The following is a 14,976-nucleotide window of genomic DNA, read 5'->3' as shown; positions in this document are numbered from 1 at the left end:
CTAATGTCACTTCTGCACTGTAGAGAAGCTGGGAATTATATTTTCCAGAATTCTTTATTCTGTGTTGCTTCAGCTTAGAGCTTGCCAATGAGAGGCACTGGGTGAGGCTGAGGGTGGAACATAAGAAGCCAGTTTCCTACAGAAGCAGTTGCAGCCAGATGTATGAACAGACCTGACATGTCATGGAGGCTTCCCAACAAGCTCTTGAGAGGCACCTGCTTTCCTATCACAGACTGAAATAGTTGATGGACAACTTCCAGAGACTTTTAAGAAATGCAGAAGCTTCTGTGAGCTGTTAAGAACCTCTTGCCTCTGACCTTATGACTTAGAAATTTGTGGAGACTTCTCTGACCTTCTTCCCTGCAGATTTTTCAAATTTTTAAAGCCTTGAATTCCTGTATTAAATGTGTCATATCTAGTATGCAAAGAGCGGCTGTTGTTTTCCTGGCCATGGCCTTCATACAATAAAATAGTAAAATAGTCTAACATAGTGGTTAAGACCACTGGCTGTTGAGTTAGACATATTTAGTTTAGTCTTTCAATTCTACTACTGACTGGCAAATTTACTCAATATACCTATATATATATATTTGCCCCTTTGTAAGATATGGATAATAACAGTACCTTTGTTAGTAGTACTTTAATGTAGTATCTCTTTTAGGTAGTTCTGAATATTAAAAAAAAAAAAAGTAAGGCACTTAGCACAGTACTAGATTTTAGAAGTAGTTATCGTGATTTACTGCAGTTTAGCTTAGAAATATTGTCCAAATTTTCTTATATCATCTTTTCTATACATCTGGGAATTTAACATTAAATTTAAACTGTACAAGTTAAATGAGAACTAAGGTAATATGGTACAATCTGGTTTCATTCAGAATATTTTTGTAATGAAAAGATTAATTTTTCTTAAAATAAGAAAACAATGTTAGGCTTATTATCAAAAATTAAAAATACAGAAATGTATAATGTCTAAAATGAAGGAATTTACATAACCATTGAATAACTATACTTATAGTTCTATACTTTTTAATATGGATGTGTGTGTTTATATACATTTAAACAAAAAATCAAATTATATTTGCTTTCCCACATCTTTTAACTTAACAATAAATCTTTACAGATTTACATATAGAGAAAGCTACCTTAGTCTTCCTAATGGCTTCATGGTATTACACTGTATTGCTGTGTCATACTTAATTTAATTAATCTTGTATCTATGAGTATTAAGGTTATTTCCAATTTTTCTGCACTATAAAAATGTTTCAGTCAGCATCCATGCAACTTGGTGTAAAGTCTAATCATTTTCTTAGAATAAATACTTGAACATGCAGTTTTTAAGTCAAATCAAATGTGCATTTTCAATTTTTGTTCATATTGTTAAATGCCCAAGAGAAAGTGTGAATAAGTTTTCACTTCCAACAGGAGAACATGAAAGTGTTTGTTTCTGTAAACTCTTGATAAGCTTCTGGGTAGCTGGTGATAAAGATATTGTGTTTACAGTATCCAGGATTCATGGATAATTAAAATGTCCCTTATCCCATTTGTATCAAACATTCATTGTCTTAAGTGGGTCTTTGGCAAATGCTGGAAGGAAGTCAGGTTTCAGGAAAATTCTCTGATGAGTGCTTTAAAGGCCAGGACTCTGTGTTGTTGAATTAAGGGAAACTGTATGCTTTAGATACCAGCTGCACAGACCACAGATCCATGCTACTGTGAACATGTGAGAGCTTGATTTGAGTTTCTGCTCAGCTTCAAGATTTTTCCAATTGAATGGAGGTGGGCTTTGGGGATGCTGAGAATATCACGTTAAAAAAAATTGTCTCATAAGAAGGTGAAGATGGGCTTCCCTGGTGGCGCAGTGGTTGGGAGTCCGCCTGCCGATGCAGGGGACGTGGGTTCGTGCCCCGATCCCGGAGGATCCCACATGCCGCGGAGCGGCTGGGCCCGCGAGCCATGGCCGCGGAGCCTGTGTGTCCGGAGCCTGTGCTCCGCAACGGGAGAGGCCACGGCAGTGAGAGGCCCGCGTACAGCAAAAAAAAAAAAAAAAAAAAAAAAAAGAAGGTGAAGATGTATTTAGTTGAGATGTTTAGGTTCTGCACCAGATACTTAATGAAGAGGTGATTTGGGCCTTATAATCTACCTATGTTATGGTAACAAAAATGAACAATTCAAACACCTCAATAAAAGTGTGAGATTTTGAATAAGAGTAAAATCTCATTGCTTACCTAAATAGGTGAAAAAGCTTCTAAACAGTGGAATGAGTGGAGCTCTTGGGCGAGGTCATTTCATTTTAGTTTAAGCCGTTGCAAAACCATGTTCTTATTGATTAATGGCAACAAGAGAAAACAGGCTCAGTATCTTTTTAAGGCCATTTTATGAAAGCAAAATGGGAACACTGACCCAGAGAAAAGTAATAGTTTCCTTCTTAACTGTGACTAAAGAGAAGGTCCCCACTTCGTCAAGACCTGCATCTACTAATTTAATATAAATTAAAAGTGTAACAAGGGCTCAGGGCTCCTTTAGGCCATTTGAAATTGAAAATTAATTTGTCAGGAAAACAATTTATTCTTCTCCAATTTCGAGAGCAATACTATGTGCAGCCTAGTCTGTGATCCCTGCGTCATAAGTTGTCTGGGAAATCAGAGGTAGATGGAATGAAGGTTTTCTTATTGATTGAACACAGTCAGACTTGATCTCATTTTTTTGTCTATATACTTCTTTAACTGATTCTCTATATATCCAGTTAGGACAAAAATGGAGCCAAAATCTAATAGGGATTGGAAGGATTTGGGGCAAGATATTCCTAGTGTACTGGTATTAATTGTACTCTCCACTAAAGTTATTTTAATGGCCGTGCGTGTCAGAAAAAGTACTATTGGAATAGGTTTTGCAAGAAGAATCTTGTCAATTTTAATTAGAACATTTTTCAAAAGTGTTATATAACTTACATGCTAGCAATGCATATTTAAAGAGACAATACCTTTTTAGAAAAGGAAGAACAATGAAAATTGATTTGTATAGACTCCTAAATAAAAAGCCATTTAAAGGAAAGTTGTTTTTTCATTTTTTATAAACTGACTTTAGCAGTTATTTTCAAGTGGATGCTTAAGATAATAAATACATATATTAATACATACTCACTTTGAAGTTTTTGGATCAGATACTTGACAGCAGGAAAAATATTATTAAGAATAACAATAATAATAATAACTTAACTTTCTATAGTCCTTTTTGTAGAATTTTACACACATAAATTATTAACTGATGTCGAAAATCTAGTATACAATTTAGACAGATGGAATTGTCTCCCTTTTAAAAATGAGGCCTCTGAAGCTCTGAGAAGGTCACTGACTTTACTTCCCTGATAATCCTAAGGTTTCCCTCAGGGTACCTCCGGTATACTGTTCTTGGCACAAGACAAACTCAGTCTACTGTTGTGTAAGTGATTTGCCTGAGATCATGTGGCTAACAAATAGTTTCTTTGGACTCACACTTAGTACTCCTTATACTTTAAAAAGTTGGAAGAAATAAGACAATGTTTACTTTAACATTCATTGCAAAATTAAGCCCTTTTTGATCTGATGGTCTAGCTGAGTTAAGGGGAGTAAACCTTTTCTGCCAGAGCATTTTCCCTTTTGAAATCTCCATGAATTAAGGTCAGTCAATTAACGAATGTTTTTCTTTGAAATTCCACCTAGTGGATGCTATGGTACAATGCCCAGAACTCTTCAGGACTGAACCTTCTTGTCCAAGGGCATACCATCTACTGCATGGGTGGGTCTAGCCTGCATCCAATGACTCCTCCATGCTGAAGCATAAAGTCTCTGTCTCTTTGCATCAAGACAAGACACTCTCAAGGGCCATCGTATCTTCAAAGCTCACCTGGTAAACTGTTTCACAGTTCACATTCTCCCTATGCCCAACCTGCTTGGCTCATCACTCATAGGTATTGTTCTTGGGCAAACTTTCCAATGACCTCTTACATACAAATCTCTGATCTCAGAGTCTGTCTCCTGGGAATGTGATTTAAGAGACTCCATGCCTGGACTCTTGCTGGGGATGGGTAGAAACTGGGTTCTGCCGAGCCCATGTTTTTTTTCATGTAATTTCAAGGCCTTTTCATGACGTTTCTCTGGGTGGAAGGGTAGTTAGACTTCTTCCTTGGTGACTTAGGACTTTGAGAGGCCAAGGCTGAAGCATCCAGTCCTCTTAAAGGCTGAGCCTAGAAATAGCAGAGCATCACTTTCTTTGTACTCTATTGGTCAAAGCAATAGGCCAGCCAAGATTCAAGGGAAGAGAAAGAAAGTGGGAGAAGTATGAAAGAATTTGAGTTTATCTTTATCTGCTACATGTACTAATTGAAATATGATTTAGCCTGACAGGGAGAAATGGTTTTTTCCCCTATCTGTTTACACAGGAGTGCAGAGTTTACACCTATGAATGTATGTTAGCCTGGTGCTCTTTTTAATGTCAATAGAAAGAAATCAAGACATTCTCATGGGCCATGGCTGGGGCAGAGGGTGTGATGGGGAGGTAATGTGTAGAAGGAAGGTCAGTGAATTATTCCTCTTCTGTATAAACTATTAGAGGAATATCCATCATAGGTATATACTTTCAATCTATATTTATATTGGTTGTTCCTATGTATACAAAAATATAACAAATCAGATGCTGAGTTGGTTAGAAGTTAAAAACCTGAGACATGAAATCAGAGTCTTACATCTGAGTTTCGGTTTTGCCACTGAATGAATGTGTGACCTCTGATGAATGAACATTTGAGCCTACTTTCCACCTGAACAATAGGGGTAATACTGCCTACTTTATGGATTTTGAAAGTCAAGTAAGATGAAATAAGATAATGTTTATAAAGTATTTTTATTGGGTCTGGTGTATACCAAAACCTCAAAAATTGTGACTAAAATTTGCAAAAAGAAAATAATAGAAGTCAGAATATTGATATGAAGCAAACAAAACAAAAAAATTAAGGGAGAAACACTAATGATAAAAATCACGAGTAATATTGAAGGACTCTACATGTTATTAAATTGTAAAATTAAGAAAGGTAGACTTGAATTGTTAAATAATAATGAACTATAAGGACTGCTTTTCACAATGCCTGGCAGATAACAGACACTAAACAAATGTTGCAGATTCTGAGGTATCATGAAGATTTAAGTGGGAAATGAGCTGCATTTGAAGGGGATTGGTAAAGGATACGTAGAGGGTGGAGAACTAGAAAGTGACTTTCTTTTTCAGTGGAACCAAAACCAGCTGGTTGTTTTCTAGAATCATGTTTCCAACACTATTCAGATGCAGAAACAAAACCATAGGTTTTAGAAGAAAACTTAATTTTCCACATTTAGTCACTGGGAAGTCTCCCTCAGTTATTTCTCATTCTTCATCCTGATTAACTACAAACCCCACTGGTGGTAAATATCTAGATGTTGTTGTACCTATGTTTTAAAACTTTTGTTTTACTGTCTTTTTGACAGGACATAGCTAAAGAAGAAGAGAAGAGAAAAACCTATTTTGAAGAAAGTATATGCACCAATCCATTTTTTTGGTAAATCCAATATTTACCCATTAAATATTGATAATTTTAAATTACAGTTCTAAAACAATAAGGAATTATTGATCCTATATCAACCAGTCTGAAACAGAAGCAAGTCTGTTTTCCTTCCCCTGTGGTTAGCACAGTGTGTCTGGACAAACAGGCAATTAAGTTCTTAAAATATGCACCAAAATGAGGCTGTGACTGGGTGTGTTTTCATATTGTTCTACAACCAAAGACAGTTAACTCACTGGGGTGGCTAACTTATTCTGATTCTTCTTGATAAACGTGCATTATACATAATATTTACACAGGTTCTTAGCAAGTTTCAGGAAAAAGGATTATCTGTAAAATAAAGAACTTATTTTTCACATCTCAGTGTTGATATGGTGGAAAGAAGAATCATTCAATGGAAAAGGTCAGAACACCTTGATCATGTATCTATTTCACCCTTTAGCTATTAGTGTGACCTCAGCAAAGTCACCTCTTTCATTCGACCTCCAGGTACCTCATCTCTAAAATATGACTGATGCTAGTTCTTGATTGACCTACAGAATAAGGCTGTGAGGCTCAAATTAAATTATAAATGGAAAAAAGTGTTCAAATGCCATATAAAGCTCATTTTCCATTAGTACTTTCATATTAACTCCATAAAAATTTTGTAGTTTTATAGTATCTGTTTGCATATACATGGCCACAAATATTTTGAACGTAGAGTTTTAAAAAAATCAGCCAGAGTATCTGCATGCTTTATCTCCAAGAGGCAATAACCTGCCTGTCTAAAATTATATAACATTTATAAAATAAAACACATGTAAACATACACATAATTATAATGTCATTTAATTTTGTATATGTGTTAGATACACATATAATACATATTATATACTAAATTAAATGATTTGTTAAAACTTAACTTTTAAATTATGTGTGAGGATGTATTCTCAAGCTCTTATCTAGTTTTTAAATGTTCTTTCTTAAATGCTGGTTTTAACATTCACCTTCTCCTGTAGCTTCCTCTCCCCTTTGCTTTATTGTATCATGCTTGTGAAATAATTGGTTACATAACCTTGCTGTCTGTGTCTATTTCAGAAAACATACTATTTTATACCTTTGTTTTTATTTTAACAAAGTGGTGATATTGGTGTAGGGCCAAGGGAGAGTATATTTCAAGCACATTCCACAAGAGAATTGCTGGAGGTCGTTAATAAATGTCAAGAATTCTAAGCATGAAATACTCAAGATTTTCCAAGAGGAAAAATAAATAAATAAAATTTAGGTTTCATTCATCCAAATAGTACCTTTGATCAGAACAATCTTGATTACATTCTTTTAATTTCCTTGCTTCAGTTTGCTCATTGGCTTTGTCTATATCTCTGCACAGTTAACAAATTGGCTGATATTTCTGGCTATCTTCACAATCAATTATGCATTGATCAACTGATTGACCATGCAGCAATCTGGTTTGGTTGTTAAGACAGCTGCAAACACTGGATTGACTGTTGCAATTGTTAATTCAGCTGTACGGACCTGGCATCAGAGAAGGACTTTTGAAATATGTATAAAATGCCTCACATTCTCAAATGGTCATCTAAGTGTTAAACCTGTGTTCAAAATAAGGTTTAATCTTGACAAGATTAAATCTTAAATCTTAACAAGAACAATCTTGTTCTCACAGTTTGCACATTAAAAATAAAATTCCAGGGCTTCCCTGGTGGCGCAGTGGTTGAGAGTCCGCCTGCCGATGCAGGGGACACGGGTTCGTGCCCCGATCCCGGAGGATCCCACATGCCGCGGAGCGGCTGGGCCCGCGAGCCATGGCCGCGGAGCCTGTGTGTCCGGAGCCTGTGCTCCGCAACGGGAGAGGCCACAGCAGTGAGAGGCCCGCGTACAGCAAAAAAATAAATAAATAAATAAAATAAAATAAAATTCCACATGGAACATAATTTAAGGTTCTCCTATAACAAGAAACTGCCAGACTAACAATGAGGCATATTAATAAATATTGCTGTCCTTCAATGCTGAAGAGGATGTTGACCCTTGCAATTATGTTGTTCTTATTCAAGTTTTGATTATGGTGAAATGATCAAAATACTTAGGTTCTATTCTATATCATTATTAATATTTCTTCTTTTATGACTTTGTGCTGCTGAAAATTAAGAGAATTTAATTGTTATGAATTGGGAACTGTGTACCCTTAATTTCTGCCAACAGAAACTATATTGTCTGTAAGTCTAAAATATTTACTATCTGGCCCTTTAAGAAAAAGTTTGCTGACCCTGCCAGAGTTACTACCCCCCCTCTAGTGAGAAGTCTCTTTTCCACTCACAACACCAGTTGTCCCTCCATCCCACCTAGAGATCTGACTCTGCTTCAGATCAGGGACAATAGGAACCCCTAGGCGACAGCACCTTGCTAGGGCTCTGGAGGGCAGAGTTCTGGGTGGGATGAGCAAAGGACTTAAACCATCAGGTAGTCACAGAATGAACTTTTGAATTTGTTGGATTTTGGCTTCTCCCCTATGTCATTGTCATACAGGGATCCAAAGCCTTCTCTCCTTTGAGAAATGTTTCTTTTTTGTAACTTCCTCAGAAAGCCTATTGGTAATCAGATGGATTCCACAGTCCAGTACTGGAGTGGGTGCATTAGCTTTCTGTTAGGCCTTGAAATTATCTTTCATGGCTTCATCATACTATTAATGTAGAAAGATATTAAGCTTAGTTCAGTGCATGTTTAGGGAAAAGGAGCAAATATAAATACCTGACACATCTTCACATAGGCCAGGGACTCAACAAAGATACTTTGTGACTCAACTGGGGTCTGTTCTAGCTCACTGGAGCTTAGGATTCCTTTCCAAGCTTTGAGGCCAAACTCCAGTAATAAAGTCTGTATATTTTCTGGTCTCTTCCAATGGTCTTTTCCATCTGTAGTGCCAGTAGCCTTATTTTGTCAAGGATTCAATATTCTCAGCCATCTTTCCCCTCTTTAGCAAACAAATGATGACATCATTATTATTATTGTTGTCGATGTGGTTGTTGTTATTACAGCCCCTACTCTCCAGTGATTCCTAGTCTGGTGATAAAAACATGAATGCAAATAGCTAACCTTAATGAAGCGTGGTAAGTGAGGAACTGCTTCACCAGAGAAAGTAAAATTTCTCAGTAGTGGGATGTAGTTGGATCTTACCATCTCCATCATTAAATATTCAGGAATCTTGACAGCTGGTTGTTAAAACCTTTTGTAACTTAAAATTGGCCATGGTGGGAATATCAACCCCAGGGAAACTGGCAAATGCTACAAAGCAGGACTTTTTTTTTGTTCAGAGAGCTGATTTACCAAAACAACACTGCATTCGAGCTGGAAAAAAGAGGAAGGGAGCGAAGTCATTGCAAGAAGCGGGGACAGACATTATGATTAATATATAATATATATAAAATATCAGTAATATTTGATGTTGAAAAAATTTACTCTCTTTGACATGCAACATTACTTCAGTTTTATTCATTAAAATATGAAAATCGTATTTTAATCAATTGGAATCAAATTCTAATTCTTTTCTATGCCTAATTTGCCACAGACTGATAGGGCAAGCACAAGTTTCTCACCACAATTATGTTTTGGTAAATTTTCTCTTATTATTTTTCACAGATTTTATTTCTATTTCACAGGATATATATATCCTGCTTTGTTTTCCTTTGGTATATAGTGTTATTCGGGATTCAGGAAGTCTAATGTCAGCCTGACTTTTATCCAATTGTAGGCAAGCCACCCTTCTTCTTTGATGTTTCTAGTATTCATATATTATTCTATAATCCCAGATTTCCATTGTTTCCAGAATGAGTCTTATTATTTTAGTCTGATATTTAGTGAAGCTTTTAAATCTATAAATTTGTGTTTCTTTTTTTTACCTTAGGCAGATTTTTCTGTGTCATACTATTCCTTTAGTTGTGTCAGAAAGAACTTTCTTGGGTTGTATCTTTATTCCCTTTCCTCCATATCTATAAATTTTCCTGTCACTTTCACTTCTGTCCTTTACCTTTAGACTTAAGGTTTCTCAAATCTGCTATCTTTATTACCAATTTGATTTGGTCACATCCATTTATATCATCTCTAATGGGAATTTCAGTTCTGCTCTTGCTCTGGGGTTTTGTGCATTCTCTCATTATTTTATTCAGATTTCTTTGTATCTCTGCCTTTACCTAACACTCTTTAGTCATCTCTTACTCCAGAGGACACTTCCTTCTTTCATGTTTTTGAAGACATCAAGCATAGTTTGCTAAACTTTGCCTTTTTCCTACTGTTCTTTTCTGTTTGCTCATTCTTACACAGGTGGAGATTCACCCAGACTTGGCATGTCCCAAAAGATGCTTCCTTGGTTTCATTAGCCTGGGCTGCTCTTCTCCTAGGTACAGGCACTGCCATGTTTCAGCTCTAGAACCAAAGGCATATTGATTTGCACAGACCTTAGAATATTTGTTTCTAATAGTGATTAGTCCAGAAAAGATGGACTTAGTAATTCTTTCCTTAAGGGGAAAGGCATTTCAGCCAGTGTTGGCCAACATGTACTTGTGACGGCTTTAAGGGTAGAAGCCCCTGAATGGATATATGGGCAGACTCTGGTTGGCTTAACAAATGATTCTTTGGCAGCTGGAAAAAAAAGTCACATGTTTTTCTGGTCTGTGTAATTTCTGTGGCCAGAGTTTAGGGCAGATAAAGGAGGGTAAATCGAAGACTTTTCCTACCCTTGGTTTGGACTCACCCTTGTTGCTTTGTATGTGCCGCTGTATCATATGTTGTGCCGCAGGATTTCTCAACAGCAGTGCCGTTGACATTTTGGACTAGACGATTCATTGCTGTGGAGGGCTGTTCTGTGTGTTGTAGGGTGGCCATACATTAAAGTAGCCATACCCTGCCCAAGTTGTAATAAACAAAAATGTCTCCAGACGTTGCTAAATGTTCCTTGGTAAGCAAAACTGCCCTCCCTCTTTCCCATTGAAAACCACTGCTATAGAGTCTAAGAATATACTTCCAAATCCATAACAAATGCTATGTATTTTATGAAGTTTTCTCCAAAACTGAATGATGTTCTTTTATGTGAAATTTTTTGTACTGCTGCCAGTCTTTTTCTCTGTATTTATACGCCTTTTGTAGAATGTTGAATGGAATTGTATGAGGAATTACTGCTTTTACTGTTGCATTTCTTTATTCACTGATTAATCTGCCAAATATTCATTGAGTGCATAATATATGCCATGGTCTCTGCTGAGTTGTGGAACAACAAACTGAGTAAAATACTCTCCTGCCAATTCTTAACTTTTGGGATTTCTTCTAAGATTTATACAAATGATCATATTTATCTTCTTGAAATGTCTTGTTCTTTTGGCTTCCTCTTGTTCTTTTCCTACATCTGGACTAATTGTAGGACTTGTCAGTTCCTTTAAAATGTTAATGTCATTTACAAATTTCCGAAGGAGGGGGTAAAGCATGTGGTATTCCTTAATCTTATTTGATCCTAGACCCCTCTTTTCTCCAGACCATCTCATGAGATTATTAGTCCAAGTTATAGGCTTTGCAAAATACTCATTTAGAGATTTCTCTATTATCTGAGGATGGATGACACAGATGCTTTTCAAATTAATATCTTCAGCCCTGATATTTTAGAGTCCCAGACCCAAATATTCAATTGCTCCTGGGTATCTCCAGATTATAGTCCTACAAATAGCTCACACTCAGTACTTCTTCCAAGGCATCCATGACCCCCAAAATAGAGAGTAAAATTGTTCATCTTCCTCTGTACCTTTAACACTGTTCTGTCCTAACCTTAACTCAGTGTAGGTGGGGCATCTGTTACAATTCTGTCTCCCCTCCTAGACTGAAAACCCAGGGGCAGGGTCCAGGCCTCTTCTTCACTCTTTTTCAGAATTTGGAACAGAATGGGTGCTCAGGAGATTTTTTTTTTTAATTAAATTTAAAATACAAAAACCCTGGAAAAAGTAATACCATTGACATTTCTTAGAAAATGTTTTTAGCTTATTTCTCTACATATTTAAACTGAGGTTCAGGGATAGATCTGAAAGCTCTAGGAGCCTAAGGTGAGATGCTGGAGAGGAGTAATAGCAAGTGGAAAAAGGACAGAGAAGCAAGGTACTTGGATTTGCCAAAGACAAACTTTAATGATTTAATAATACTGGATAGGGCTAGCAGTGTTTTTGAAAAAAAAAAAACTTGTGTCTTTTGTTTTTATTTTTGTGTTTTGCCAGTCCTAAGGATTTTGCAGGTTGGCTTGGGTCCAGTGTGATGATTAAACATTTGTTTCTTAAAAAGCAAATTGATTCTTTTGTTCCCTGTTACTCAATTCAAGACTAAATCATGAGGGGATTTGGAAGGATGTACTAAAGTTTCATCTGGTTTGTTGAGAACAATATGCTACTAGATAATCATTCCTTTATAACAGCTGAAGAAAGTAATAGTTGTTGTTTTTTTAAAATTAAAACTCCATATACACTTCTGATTAAATCCACACCACAGTAAACATCATGACTGGGATCGGGGGAGGCCACCAAATCTTCCTGCCACAATTCTTTGCTGAGCCCAGAAATGCAATTTCTCTCTCTTCCCTTTTGAGATGGGTATGTTATGGGTCCATTTATCTTTGCATTCAGGTGCGTGAGACAGAGATGAGGAAGAGAATCTGCTAAGCACTAGGAAACAATACTAAATGAGCACCTTGAGGAAACTGCAAAGTAGTTTCTACTTTATCAGGATTTTCAATTCCAGGTATGTTACTTTGGAACTTTTGTATTACTTTGATATCACTCATAAAATGTTCCATTTCTGAAACTGCTAGATCCACAGAAATCAGTAGCCTCTTTTGGGCAATGTATAAAAAGAAGACCATAGATTACAATCTGATGATTGTAAAAATAAATAGGTTAATTTTCTTTTCTCAGCTATCAATACAGCTTTATTCTTCATCAAGAAAAAGTAAATCTTAGATCTCTCTTCTTCTAAGTCTGTGTGAAAAAAAGACAAACCTCAGCGTTTCAGAGGATCAAACCTCATAGCGTAGGTATTAGGCTATTTGATGCTTTCTGTGTCTGCAATTAGCATTATTCCAGGTACTAAAATCAACAAAAGAGGGTAAACTTTTTTTCTTTACGTTGATTTAACAACACTTGAGGTCACTATAGAAGATGCAATTTGCCTAAATTAGGCCTATATTCACAATGTAAAGAAGTGCTTTTTAATACAGTTATCTAACAATGCTAAGTGTACACTGAAACATAAGTCAGTGGTTATATTTATTTAAAGTAGATGGGGAGGACCTTCAAGATGGTGGAGGAGTAAGACGTGGACATCACCTTCCTCCCCACAAATACATCAAAAATATACCTACATGTGGAACGACTCATACAGGACACCTTCTGAACGCTGGCAGAAGACCTCAGACCTCCCAAAAGGCAAGAAACTCCCCACGTACCTGCGTAGGGCAAAAAAAAGAAAGAAAAAACATATACAAAAGAATAAGGACGGGACCTGCACCAGTGGGAGGGAGCTGTGAAGGAGGAAATGTTTCCACACACTAGGAAGCCCCTTCACTGGAGGAGACAGGGGGTGGGCGCAGGGTGAAGCTTTGGAGCCACGGAGGAGAGCGCAGCAACAGGGGTGCAGAAGGCAAAGCGGAGAGATTCCCGCACAGAGGATCAGAGCCAACCAGCACTCACCAGCCCGAGAGGCTTGTCTGCTCACCTGCCGGGGTGGGCGGGGCTGGGAGCTGAGGCTCGGGCTTCGGAGGTCGGATCCCAGGGAGAGGACTGGGGATGGCTGCGTGAACACAGCCTGAAGGGGGCTAGTGCGCCACAGCTAGCTGGGAGGGAGTCCAGGAAAAAGTCTGGAGCTGCCGAAGAGGCAAGAGATCATTGTTTCGGGGTGCGCGAGGAGAGGGGATTCAGAACATCGCCTAAACAAGCTCCAGAGATGGGCGCGAGCCGCGGCTGTCAGCGCGGACCTCAGAGATGGCCATGAAATGCTAAGGCTGCTGCTGCAGCCGTGAAGAGTCCTGTGTGCAAACACAGGTCACTATCCACACCTACCCTCCAGGGAGCCTGTGCAGCCCACCACTGTCAGGGTCCCATGATCCAGGGACAACTTCCCTGGGAAAACACACGGCATGCCTCAGGCTGTTGCAACGTCGCGCCGGCCTCTGCCGCCGCAGTCTCGCCCCGCACCCGCAACCCTCCCTCCCCGCCGCCTGAGTGAGCCAGAGCCCCGTAATCAGCCACTCCTTTAACACCTTCCTGTCTGGGCGAAGAACAGATGCCAGAGGGCAACCTACATGCAGAGGCAGGACCAAATCTAAGGCTGAACCCCAGGACCTGTGCCAACAAAGAAGAGAAAGGGAAATTTCTCCGTACAGCCTCAGGAGCATGGATTAAATCTCCACAATCAACTTGATGTACCCTGCATCTCTGGAGTGCTTTAATAGACAACGAATCATCCCAGAATTGAGGCTTTGGGAGCAACTGCAGACTTGGGGTTTGCCATATGTGACTGACTAGTTTATGACTTCTATGTTTACCTTAGTTAAGTTTTTAGCGCTTGTTATCATTGGCGGATTTGTTTACTGGTTTGGATGCTCTCTTCTTTTTTTTTAATTACTTTTTTATTTTAATAATATTTTTTATTTTTATAACTTCATTTTATTTATTTATTTATTTATTTATTTATTTATTTATTTATTTATTCTCCCTTTTCTTCTGAACCATGTGGCTGACAGGGTCTTGGTGCTCCGGCCAGGTGTCAGGCCTGAGCCTCTGAGGTGGGAGAGCTGAGCTCAGGATATTGGACCATCAAAGACATCCCAGCCCTACATAATATCAATCGGTGAGAGCTCTCCCAGAGATCTCCGTCTCAACACTAAGACCCAGCTACACTCACCGACAAGCAAGCTCTAGTGCTGGACACTCCATGCCAAACATCTAGCAAGACAGGAACACAACCCCACCCATTAGCAGACAGGTTGCCAGAAATCATAATAAGGTCATAGACACCCCAAAACACACCAGAAAGACACAGACTCGGTCCAGCCCACCAGGAAGACAAGATCCAGCTTCATCCACCAGAACACAGGCACCAGTCTCCTCCACCAGGAAGCCTACACAACCCACTGAACCAACCTCACCCACTGGGGGCAGACACCAAAAACAACGGGAACTATGAACCTCCAGCCTGCGAAAAGGAGACCCCAAACACAGTAAGTTAAGCAAAATGAGAAGACAGGGAAATACACAACTGATGAAGGAACAAGGTAAAAACCCACCAGACCAAACAAATGAAGAGGACATAGGCAGTCTACCTGAAAAAGAATTCATAGTAATTAGAGTAAACATGATCTAAAATCTTGGAAAGAGAATGGAGAACATATA

At 38.3% G+C, this 14,976-nt stretch overlaps 1 long non-coding RNA gene across 1 annotated transcript in view; it reads left to right on the top strand.

The window, feature by feature from the left end:
- The window catches only part of LOC132500014 (uncharacterized), a 143,891-nt gene extending 129,425 nt beyond the window's left edge, over positions 1 to 14,466 (top strand). Inside the window, exons 3-4 of the long non-coding RNA XR_009533955.1 lie at positions 12,214 to 12,328; positions 14,328 to 14,466. This is a non-coding gene — a long non-coding RNA (uncharacterized LOC132500014). The remainder of the gene's footprint in view (positions 1 to 12,213; positions 12,329 to 14,327) is intronic.
- The last annotated feature ends 510 nt before the right edge of the window (positions 14,467 to 14,976 follow it).

Source organism: Mesoplodon densirostris, chromosome 12, assembly GCF_025265405.1.
Source record: "Mesoplodon densirostris isolate mMesDen1 chromosome 12, mMesDen1 primary haplotype, whole genome shotgun sequence".
Classification (NCBI taxonomy): Eukaryota; Metazoa; Chordata; class Mammalia; order Artiodactyla; family Ziphiidae; genus Mesoplodon; species Mesoplodon densirostris.
This window is presented reverse-complemented; position numbering and strand designations above follow the sequence as displayed.